The following is an 11,690-nucleotide window of genomic DNA, read 5'->3' as shown; positions in this document are numbered from 1 at the left end:
ATTCCATTATATATATATATATATATATATATATATATATATAAAATATCATGTTTTCTTTATCCATTCATCTGTTAGTGGATACTTGTTTCAGTGTTTTGCTTATTGTAAATAACGCTGCAGAGAACATAGAAGTGCAGATATCTCTCTGGGATAGAGATTTCATTTCCTTTGGATAAATACCCAGGAGTGGGATTGCTAGATATAGTAGTTCTATTTTCAAGATTTTGAGGAACCTCCATACTGTTTTCCAAAGTGGCTGTACCAATTTACATTTCCACCAGCAGAGTACAGGCGTTCCTTTTTTTTCCATATCCTCATCAGCATTTGTTATGTCTTGTCTTTTTTTTTTTTTATGTCTTGTGTTTTTGATAACAGCCATTCTAACGGGGTGTGAGGTGATAATCTCATTATGGTTTGATTTGCATTTCTTTGATGATTATTGATATTGAGCACCTTTTCATGTACCTGTTGGTCATTTGTATGTCTTCTTTGGAAAAATGTTTATTCAAGTCCTTTGCTCAATTTTTTAAAAACATTTTTTATTTCTTTGATGATGTATCTATTTTATTTATTTATTTTTGGCTGCATTGGGTCTTTGTTGCTGTGCACGGGCTTTCTCTAGTTGCGGGGAGTGGGGACTACTCTTCGTTGCGGTGTGCGGGCTCCTTATTGCAGTGGCTTCTCTTGTTGTGGAGCGTGAGCTCTAGGTGCGCAGGCTTCGGTAGTTGTGGAATGTGGGCTCAGTAGCTGTGGCATATGGGCTTAGTTGCTCTGTGGCTTGTGGGATCTTCCCAGACCAGGGCTTGAACCTGTGTCCCCTGCATTGGCAGGTGGATTCTTAACCACTGTGTCACCAGGGAAGTTCCCGTTTAAAGTGTTTTAAAGAGAGTATATAATGAAGTGTTAGGTAACAAAATACATATTAACTGTGAGTTCAAAGTTAATATGGACCACAACAGTCATGGAAAATTCATGAAAGAGGAGAGTGGATGAGATTTTGGCTGGTGCTTCCAGGCAGAGGGAGTAAAACAACAGGCCTGTGGAAGATAGTATGAAGACTGGTCTGTAATGGAGTTAACCCTGTTATTCCTTTACAAAGACTTTATCCTAAGAAATTAACCAGTTATATTCATAGATGTTAATTATAGTGCTATTTAAGTTGGTAAAAACTTGAAACAATAAAAAAAAAAAAAAAAACTTGAAACAATCTCTATTTTGTTTAAGAGTTTCTCCTAAGAAAATAGTAAAAAATACCGATATTCAAAGATGATCATTACAGTGTTATTTAAAATGACAGAAATTGGAAACCATCTACATTTTAACCAATAGGGAAATGCAAATGGCTTAGGCTGCATTCATTCAACAGAATATGTGTTCATTTCAAAACGTATTTTTAACTGTAACAAGTTGGCAAAATGTTTATGACTTAGTAAAAAATGTATATAATTATGTAAAACAAGCAGAATGCAAAACTATAAGTACATTATGCTGTTAATTTTGTGGAAAAAAAAATGCATGTCTTAGGAAAAAAGCCTGAAAGAAAATACACCAAACATTTTATATGAGGATAATCTCAAGGCGATGTAATTATGGGTGATTTTTATTTCCATCTTTACATTTTTCTATAGTTTTAACACTTCTAGCAATGATTATATATTTTGTTTATATTCCTAGATACTATCTGTATTGGCTTACTGGGGCTGCTGTAACAATATATTAGGCACTTAAACAACAGAAATTAATTTTCTCATAATTTGGGAGGCTAGAAGTCCAAGATCAAGGTGTCAGCAGATTTGGTTTCTTCTGAGGCCTTTCTCCTTGGCTTGTAGATGGCAACCTTCTCTCTGTCTTTACATGGTTGTCCTTTTGTCTGCACATGTTTCTGATGTCTCCCTTTGGGTCCAGATTTCCTCTACTTATAAAGACAGTGGTCACATTGGATTAAGGCCCATCCTAAAGACCTTATTTTTGCTTAATTACCTCTTTGAAGACCTTGTCTCCAAATACAGTTACATTCTGAAATATTGGGGGTTAGAATTTCAACAAATAAATTTTGGGGAGACACGATTCACCTTATAGCACTATTTAAAAATGTGATTGGTATAATGAAAATATGAGAAACAAAAAATGGGGCAAATGTGAGTAGAATAGAAAGATATATGGTGGCTAATGGTGGGAGAACAGGTGAAATAACAATGATACCTAAATTATTTTTTTCTTTTTTTAAGTTGAAATATAGTTGATTCACAGTGTTGTGATAGTTTCAGGTAGACAGCAAAGTAATTCAGTTATATATATGTATGTGTGTATATATATATATTCCTTTTCAGATTTATTCCATTATAGGTTATTACAAGATATTGAATGTAGTTCCCTGTGCTGTACAGTAGGTCCTTGTTGGTTATCTATTTTGTATATAGTTGTGCGTATCTGTTAATCTCAAACTCCTAATTTATCCCTCTCCCTCCTTTCCCCTTTGGAAATCATAAGTTTGTTTTCTATGTTTGTGAGTCTGTTTCTGTTTTGAATTAAGACCTAACTTTAAAAAAAAAACAAACCTAACTTAATTTTTTATATTCAGTTCTCTCTGTTCAAATAACTGGTGTAGTTTCTGTCTCTTGGCTAGACTCTGATTTTTACAGTAGTGGAGCTGGATTTGGGGAAGGTGTGGGTTTAATTTTGGATATCTGAATTTGCAATGACAGTGGGATATTCATGTAGAAATATCTTGTACCTAGATGGAAAAATGACACTGGAGTTTGTGGGAGAGATAGGAAACTGAAAACATTTGTCATTGTCAGCACTGATGTGATGATGGAAACTGCAAGACTACTTGAGTTCTCTGGGTGAGCGGTGTGGGGAGCCAAGAGCAGATGGTTGACCATGGTCTTGCATATACTCACAAAGAAAAAGTAGCAAAATTAAAAAAAAATCACAAACTTGAACATATAATGATGATTTTATGATAAAGCATTGATAAATGAAGCTCATACCAAGACATTTTTTTTTTTTTTTTTGTACAGTTAACTTCTTACCCAACCTGTGTTTCCAAGTCTATCCCAATATTGGGGCTATTGTGACAAATCAAAGCCTACGAACCCTGGAGCTCTTACTTTTTTGCCCCCAAGACCTTTGGGGAAAGCCCCCAGGTCACATTGAAGGCAGTGACTTATCTTTCCTCTTTTAGCTTTTGGTTTTGCCAGTCTGCTAACAATACCATAGTCGTACTGCAGAACATTATAAAAATTATGAGAAATTTTTTTGTAATAGGTCTTTATTGGAGTATAATTCCTTCACAATACCATGTTAGTTTCTGTTGCACAACAAATCGAATCAGCCATATGCATACACATGTCCCTATATCCCCTCCCTTTTCAGCCTCCCTCCCATCCTCCCTATCCTATGCTGCTGCTTCCCACCAGCCAACTATTTTACATTTGGTAGTGTATATATGTCAATGCTACTCTCACTTCGCTGCAGCTTTGCCCTCCCACCCCATGTCATCAAGTCCATTCTCTATGTCTACCTCTTTATTCCTGCCCTGCAACTGGGTTCATCAGTAAAATTTGTTTTAGATTCCATATATATGTATTAGCATATGGTATTTGTTTTTCTCTTTCTGACTTAACTTCACTCTGTATGACACTCTAGGTCCATCCACCTCACTACAAATAACTCAATTTTGTTTCTTTTTATGGCTGAGTAATATTCCATTGTATATATGCACCATATCTTCATTATCCATTCATCTATCGATGGACATTTAGGTTGGTTCCATGTCCTGGCTATTGTAAATAGTGCTGCAGTGAACACTGTGGTGCATGTCTCTTTTTGAATTATGGTTTTCTCAGGGTATATGCCCAGTAGTGGGATTGCTGGGTCATATGGTAGTTCTATTTTTAGCTTTTTAAGGAAGCTCCATAGTGGTTGTATCAATTTACATTCCCACCAACAGTATAGGAGGGTTCCCTTTTCACCACACCCTTTCCAGCATTTATTGTTTCTAGCTTTTGTGATAATGGCCATTCCGACCATCATGAGGTGATACCTCATTGTAGTTTTTTTTTTTTTTTCTCATTGTAGTTTTGATTTGCATTTCTCTAATAGTGATGTTGAGCATCTTTTCATGTGCCTCTTGGCCATCTGTATGTCTTCCTTGGTGAAATGTCTATTTAGGTCTTCCCCTATTTTTTAACTGGATTGTTTGATTTTTTGACATTGAGCTCCATGAGCTGTTTGTATATTTTGGAGATTAATCCTTTGTCTGTTATTTGATTTGCAAATATTTTCTCCCATTCTGAGGGTTGTCTTTTTGTTTTGTTTTTGGTGTCCTTTGCTGTGCAAAGCTTTTAAGTTTAATTAAGTTCCATTTGTTTATCTTTGTTTTTGTTTCTGTTACTCTAGGAGGTGGGTCAGAAAAGATCTTGCTGTGGTTTATGTCAAAGAGGGTTTTTCCTATGTTTTCCTCTAAAAGTTTTATAGTGTCTGGTATTACATTTAAGTCTTTAATCCATTTGGAGTTTATTTTTTTATTATTTTTTTTTAAAATTTTATTTATTTATTTTTGGCTGCATTGGGTCTTCATTGCTGTGTGCGGGCTTTCTCTAGTTGCAGTGAGTCGGGGCTACACTTCATTGCAGTGCATGGGCTTCTTATCGCTGTGGCTTCTCTTGTTGGGGAGCATGGGCTCTAGGCGCGCAGGCTTCAGTAGTTGCAGCACGTAGTCTCAGTAGTTGTGGTTCACGGGCTCTAGAGCACAGGCTCAATATTTGTGGTACACAGGCTTAGTTGCTCCGCAGCATGTGGGATCTTCCCGGACCAGGGCTCGAACCTGTGTCCCCTGCATTGGCAGGCGGATTCTTAACCACTGCGCCACCAGGGAAGTCCCCATTTGGAGTTTATTTTTGTGTATGGTGTTAGGTAGTGTTCTAATTTCATTCATTTACATGTAACTGTCCAGTTTTCCCAACACCACTTATTGGAGGGGCTGTCTTTTCTCCTTTCTATGTTCTTGCCTCCTTTGTCATAAATTAGGTGCCCATATGTGTGTGGGTTTATCTCTGGGCATTCTGTCCTGTACCATTGATCTATAGTTTTCTTTTTGTGCCAGTACCATACTGTCTTGATTACTGTAGCTTTGTAGTATAGTTTGAAGTCAGGGAGCCTGATTCCTCCAACTCTGTTTTTCTTTCTCAAGATTGCTTTGGATATTTGGGGTCTTTTTTGTTTCCATACGAACTGTAAGATTTTTTTGTTCTAATTCTGCAAAGAATGCCATTGGTAATTTGATAGGTATTGCAAATGAATCTGTAGATTGCTTTGGGTAGTATAGTCATTTTCACAATATTGATTCTTCCAATCTAAGAACATGGTATATTTTTCCATCTGTTTATGTCATCTTTGATTTCTTTCATCAGTGTTTTATAGTTTTCTGGGTGCACGCCTTTTGCCTCCTTAGGTGGTTTATTCCTAGGAATTTTATTCTTTTTGTTGCAATGGTAAATGGGAGTGTTTCCTTAATTCTCTTTCTGATTTTTCGTTGTTGGTGTATAGGAATGCCAGAGATTTCTGTGCCTTAATTTTGTATCCTGCACCGTTACCAAATTCACTGATTAGTTCTGGTAGTTTTCTGGTGGCATCTTTAGGATTTTCTACGTATAGTATCGTGTCATTGGCAAACAGTGACCTTTTTACTTCTTCTTTTCCAATTTGTATTCCTTTTATTTCTTTTTCTTCTCTGGTTGCTGTGGCTAGGACTTCCAAAGCTATGTTGAATAAGAGTGGTGAGAGTGGACATACTTGTCTTGTTCCTGACAACTCATTCAAACATGCACTGTGTGCCTACTTTGTGTCAGGTGTCTGTTATGTGTGTAGTTTACTGCTCACAGTTGTTCTAAGCCTTTTCTCTCCTTTGGTTCCCTCTGGTTGCCCCTCAGTACCTATAACTTCTTCTCTTTTGACAGGGGCCCTTACCTCCTACTTTCCTAACAAAGAAAAGAACCATGTGAGGTGAGTCTTTTAATCCATTCCAAAATAACTCTGTTTCTTTCTCCCCATCTTAGAAGAACTGAACTTCCTCTTTTTAAGTTTGAACTATCCTTGTGTTCTCAATCCTCTTTGTTTTCTCCCTGTTCATCCTTGTGGGTGCTATAACAGCTAGAGTCAAAGATTTCTCCCTTAAATATCTTCTTTTTGTCTAGCTTAAGCACCTTTAATTTCCTCTTCTTAAGATGTTAACTACTTGATGACCTTGAGCACATAGCCCCAGGCCTCCTGGCGCCTAAGGACTAATAATGTTAACCCTTGTGACACCGCCCTGTTCCCTCATCCTCAGCCAGTCACAGAACTGTGCATGAGTGATCACATACCCTGCAACCGTACCCTGCAACCGCCCTCCCTCACCTGGCTTTTCAAAATGCTTTGCCAAAACCCTTCTGGGAGCTCGGGGCTCTTTTGGGCATGAGCCACCCTTCTCCTTGCATGGCCTTGCAGTAAACCTTTCTCTGCTCCAAGCTTTGATGTTTCTGTTTGTTCGGCCTCACTGTGCGTCAGGCACAGGAACTTGTGCTAACAGGTTTAAGAATGAAACTCCATTCTCAATGCACAGTCACTCCTAGTTCTGCTCGCTTGACTCCAGCTGCAGCTTCGGCCTCTGTCCCTGTCATTCGAACTGGTCACCGAAAGGCAGTCCTGGCTTCCTAGTCACAAGGCACAGTGGGTTTTTCTCAGCCCTCCCTGTCTTAGCTTCTCTGTGGCATTTGACGCTGTTGATCCCCCTTTTTTCTAACACTCTCTTCTCTTGATTTTCATAGCACAACATATGATTTTCTTCTCATCTTTTTGCTCTAACATTTTCAAAACAGTTTGGATGACTAAATGTGCTGAGCCTAACTTCCATCATATCTGTTGCAGTTTGAAGGGGTCAGGAAGGAATAGTGGGCGTTACCAAAAGCTGATTGCTGCTCAAATAGGCTTTGTAGGATGTTGTCCAATGATGTTAAAAGCTTCCTCACTTGGAAGGTCTAGATATTTGATTGTGTCCAAGGCTGGTTAAAGTAACCAATCTTATAAGAGACTAAAGCTCCCTATGTAGTGTCTTCCCTGAGCAGAGCTTGCCTTTCCAATTCTCTTTATTCCTCTAAGTTTCAATCTTTCAGTTTCTAATATCTCAGATATATTAATTCCATTGTTGAGCAGTGGTCAAGCTCGCTCTTCTGATTTTTACTTTTTGTTTCCTAATGATATGTGTTGATTTTACTTGTCACGTTTTCAGAGTTCTGGAGGTGTTTGCTGTCAACTCAGTGTTCTATGTAAGAAAAAAGCCCCACTTTGTTTGACAGGCTTTTCTCTCTTCTTAAATGTAGGAGTTATTTAACATAATCTAGATTTTGAAAAGTAGAATGCCTCATGGAGATTTTATGTTTGTTACTCAAGATGTAGAAAATAGAGTTCATTTTTGTCTGAGAATTTTCTCTCCGTAAATAAAAAGTGATTACTTAAAAAGTCATCATCCTATTCAGACTGGATAAGAATAAGAAAAAATAACCTGGTCTTATAAACAATTTCTCTTTGTATTATCCTAAGTTATAGGTGAACTTCTAGTTCTTACTGTTGTTAGATGATACTTAACACGGAGCCTTCAGACAAATGAAAACGGAACCGTGCGTGGTGAGTTGATGGAAAATGGAGCCTTTACGGCAAAGAAAAAAGAAGTCTGAAGTTATTTATCTGTGAACTTTAACTACTGTTTCTTCCTGATTTCAAACATGGCAGGTTTTAATAGAGACTTAACATTCATCCCTGCTGTTGTCATTTACTTTGAGTTAACCATTTATTACTGAAACTTAAAGATAAAATCTAGGGAGATTTCTCAACTTAAGGTTCATAGCCTTTCTCTAATTATCCCTCTTCTCTTACGTTGTACTGCCTTTCCTCTATACATTTGTTGTACTTGGGTACATTGTGAAGTCCAAATTCACATTCTGTTTTTATTTCAGTATGAGGGAATTTCAGAGTATAAGGTCACTTGGCTAGTAATAAGTAAGTCAGGTCAAGAATTTATCCTAGATCTCCTATTAGCCAAATTGAGAACAGTTAGAATCTCAGAATTAATAATAACATAGTAATCCACTAACTAAAATAATCCATGAATCCATACTGATGTACACAAATGAATGAATAAATATATAAAAGGTAAAGAAGGGAAAATCTCCTTTCAGCAGAATGCCAACTAATAAATATGATAAATGAGGAAGGAATGATGGAATTAGAAAATCACCATTTGGCAACTACCATATTAATAATTGCTTCAGGCAAGAATCATCAAAGGAAGCTAAAATTTGTGGGGGAGTTTGCTAAGGAACATGACACTTACATAGTCTCAAGATTATCTAGTGATTACACAGGGAAAAATAGTAATTTTACAGTGGCACAATCTGGTAGACACTGACTTAATCAAATAATCAAAATTAATATTACCAATAAGGAGACCAAGTAGCATCATGTACCTCTGATGTGATGCATTGACAAGTTGGCATTCCTGCCAAAAATGCATAATCTGAATCTAATCATGAAGAGACATCAGACTAATCCAAACTGAGGGATTGTCTACAAATAACTGGCCTGTAGTCTTCAAAAAAGTCAAGGACATGAAAAACGGATTAACTGTTCCAGATGAAAGGAGGATAAAGACACATGACAGCTAAATGTAACATATAATCCTGGAATTGGAGACTGCACTTAAAAAAAAAAGGACGGACATTGTGGAACAATTGATGAAATTTTACGTGGGACTGTAGATTAGACAATGGTATTGTATCAAAGTTCAATTTCCTGATTTTGATAATTGTTTTGTGATTATATAAGAGAATGTGCTTAAAAAAAAGAGAATGTGCTTGTTCATAGGAAATGCCCATTGAAATATTTAGGGGCAAATAGGTATGACGTTTGCAACTTAATTTCAAATGGTTCAGAAAAAAATGAATACACGTACACAGAAAGAATGATAAAGCAAATGGGGCAAAATGTAAACACTTGGTGAATCTGGGGAAAGAGTATATTGGAGTGCTTTGTATGATTCTTGCAACTTTTCTATAAACTTGAAATGATATCAAAATTAAAAGTTACCAAATAAACCCAATTCTCAATTTTGGGGGATTAATTTTTTTAAGTAAAATCTTTAATTGAAGTATACTAAGCATACAGAAGAGCACAGACACCAAAAGTGTACAGCTCGATACCTTTTTATGAAATGAACCCCCCACGTAATCGTGATCCAGGTTAGGATCTAAAATATTACCGACATTCTGGAAACATCCTTCCTAGTCATTACTCCATCCTTCCACTGCAAAGGCAACCTCTATTATCATGGCTTAGTTTTGCCTCTTTTTGAATGTTGTGTAAATAGAATCATACGATATGATTGTTTTTTGTGTTTATTTTTTCCTAACATTTTGTCTGTGAGAGTCATTTCTTGATGCAAGTAGCTGTAATTCATTTGTTTCTTTTTTATTCTTTAATACTGTGCTGTATTTAAATAGACCGTAATTTATTTACCTGTTCTAACATTGTTGGACACTTGGGTTGTGTAGTAGGTAGTCTCTAAGATAGCCCCTAGTGATCCTTGTCTCCTGTTATTCATCACATTGTGTAATCCTCTCTCCCTGAGTGTGAGCTGGACCCAGTGACCAGTCTCTAATGAATAGAATACGGCAAAAGCGATGGGTTTTCACTTCCGCGATTAGGTTGCAAAAAGACTGTGGCTTCCATTGTGGGTTCTCTCTCTTAGTTTGCTTACCTGGGGGAAATCAGTGTCATGTCATGAGTCAGCCCTCTGGAGAGGTCCAAGTGGTGAGAGATGAATGAGCTTGGAAGCAGATTCTCCAGCTCCAGGCAAACCTTGAAATGACTGCAGCCCAATGGCTGACAATTTGACAGCAACATCATGACAGACTAAGAGCTAAGCCACACTGGATTCCTGACTCACAGAATCTGTGAGATGTTAGTGTCTATGTTATCAGCTGCTAACTTTTGGCATAATTTGTTTTGCAGTAGTTGATAACTGATAGAGATTTTTTTTTCTAGTTTTTGACCATTACAAATAGTGCTGGCCAAACCTTCTTATATGTGTAGTGCACATATATGAGCATCTCTCTTGGGGTGTCTACCTAGGAGAAGAATTACTGAGTCATAGGGTATATTTATGACAGCCTTACAGTTTTCCAAAGTAGTTGTACTGGTTTATAACCCCACAACAATGTATGAGAGTTCCTATTCTTCCATACCCTTGGTAGCACTAGGCATTATCCGTCTTTTTAATTTTAGTCAGTATGGCATATCATTTAAAAATATTTTATCTTGAGATTATTTCAAACTGAGAGAAAAGTTGCGAGAACAGTACACAAAACTTCCATATTCTCTTTACCTATATTTCCTAATTTTTAACATTTTACCATATTTCTCTTTCCCTCTAATGTATATGATGATTCTTTCTCTGAGAACAAGTTGCAAACATAATGACCCATCCCTTAAATACCACAGTGCATTTCCCCCAAATAAGAGCACTTTCATATATAATCATACTATAACCATCCAGAATCAGAAAATCAACATTGATACAACACTATTATTCAATCCAGAGACCCTGTTAAAATTTTGACAACTATCCCATTCTCTTCCTCTCTTCTGTGGTCTAGAATCCAATCCAGTATCATGTTGCATTTAGTTGTCATGTCTCTTTAATCTCCTGTAACCTAGAATAGTTCCTTAATATTCCTTAATGTTAATGTCTTTCATTACCGTTGATTGGGGTTTGTCTGATGCCTCCTCACATCCAGGCTCAGGCCATACATTTTTGGCAGGAGTACCACCCACCCCTCCCAAAACAAACAAACAAACAAACAAACAAACTGATGCTGTGCTCTTCTTAGAGAATCACATTGGGAGATATCCAATATCAACCATTGCTGATGAGGTTAACCAAGATCACCTGGCTAAGTTGATACTGCCTAGTTTCTCCACTGTGATGTCATCATTTTCCCATTTGCAATTTAATAGTGTTTTGTACGGAGATAGTCCAAGACTCTCCCAATATCCTGTTCCTCATCAAACTTTAGTCACCAATCTTAGTATCCATTGATGACTCCTGCCTAAATCAGCCACCAATATGATGGCTGCCACATGGTGATTTTTAACGTCCATCATTCGTTCTACATTACTAGATGACATTCAATTGTCAGAAAGCACTTTCCCTTCCTTTTTTTTTTTTCTTTTTCTTTGGTATTTGGGATCCCAGTTCCCTGACCAGTTATTGAACCCAGGACCCCTGCATTGCGAGCATAGAGTCTTAACCACTGGACCACCAGGGAAGTCCCCTCTTCTTTCTTATTCAGTCATTCTTTCATTCATTTATTCATATCAGTATGGACTCATGGATTCCTATGTTAGTCAATGGATTAAGATCTATCATTATTATAACATTATTATGATGATCAGATGGTTCCAGTTTTGGCGAGTGTGAACCTCTCAAGCTGAGTCCCATGTCCTTTGGATATATCAAAGTATTCTTTGAGCACTTCCTTATTTTCTGCTACAACAGGATGTTCCAAGCTCATTTTATGCCCTGGTCCTGGAATCAGCCATTTCTTCAAGGAGCTCTGTTTCCTTTTATTTGTTTATTTTTATTTTTA

Source organism: Neophocaena asiaeorientalis, unplaced genomic scaffold (assembly GCF_003031525.2).
Source record: "Neophocaena asiaeorientalis asiaeorientalis breed wild unplaced genomic scaffold, Neophocaena_asiaeorientalis_V1.1 scaffold27, whole genome shotgun sequence".
NCBI lineage: Eukaryota > Metazoa > Chordata > Mammalia > Artiodactyla > Phocoenidae > Neophocaena > Neophocaena asiaeorientalis.
This window is presented reverse-complemented; position numbering follows the sequence as displayed.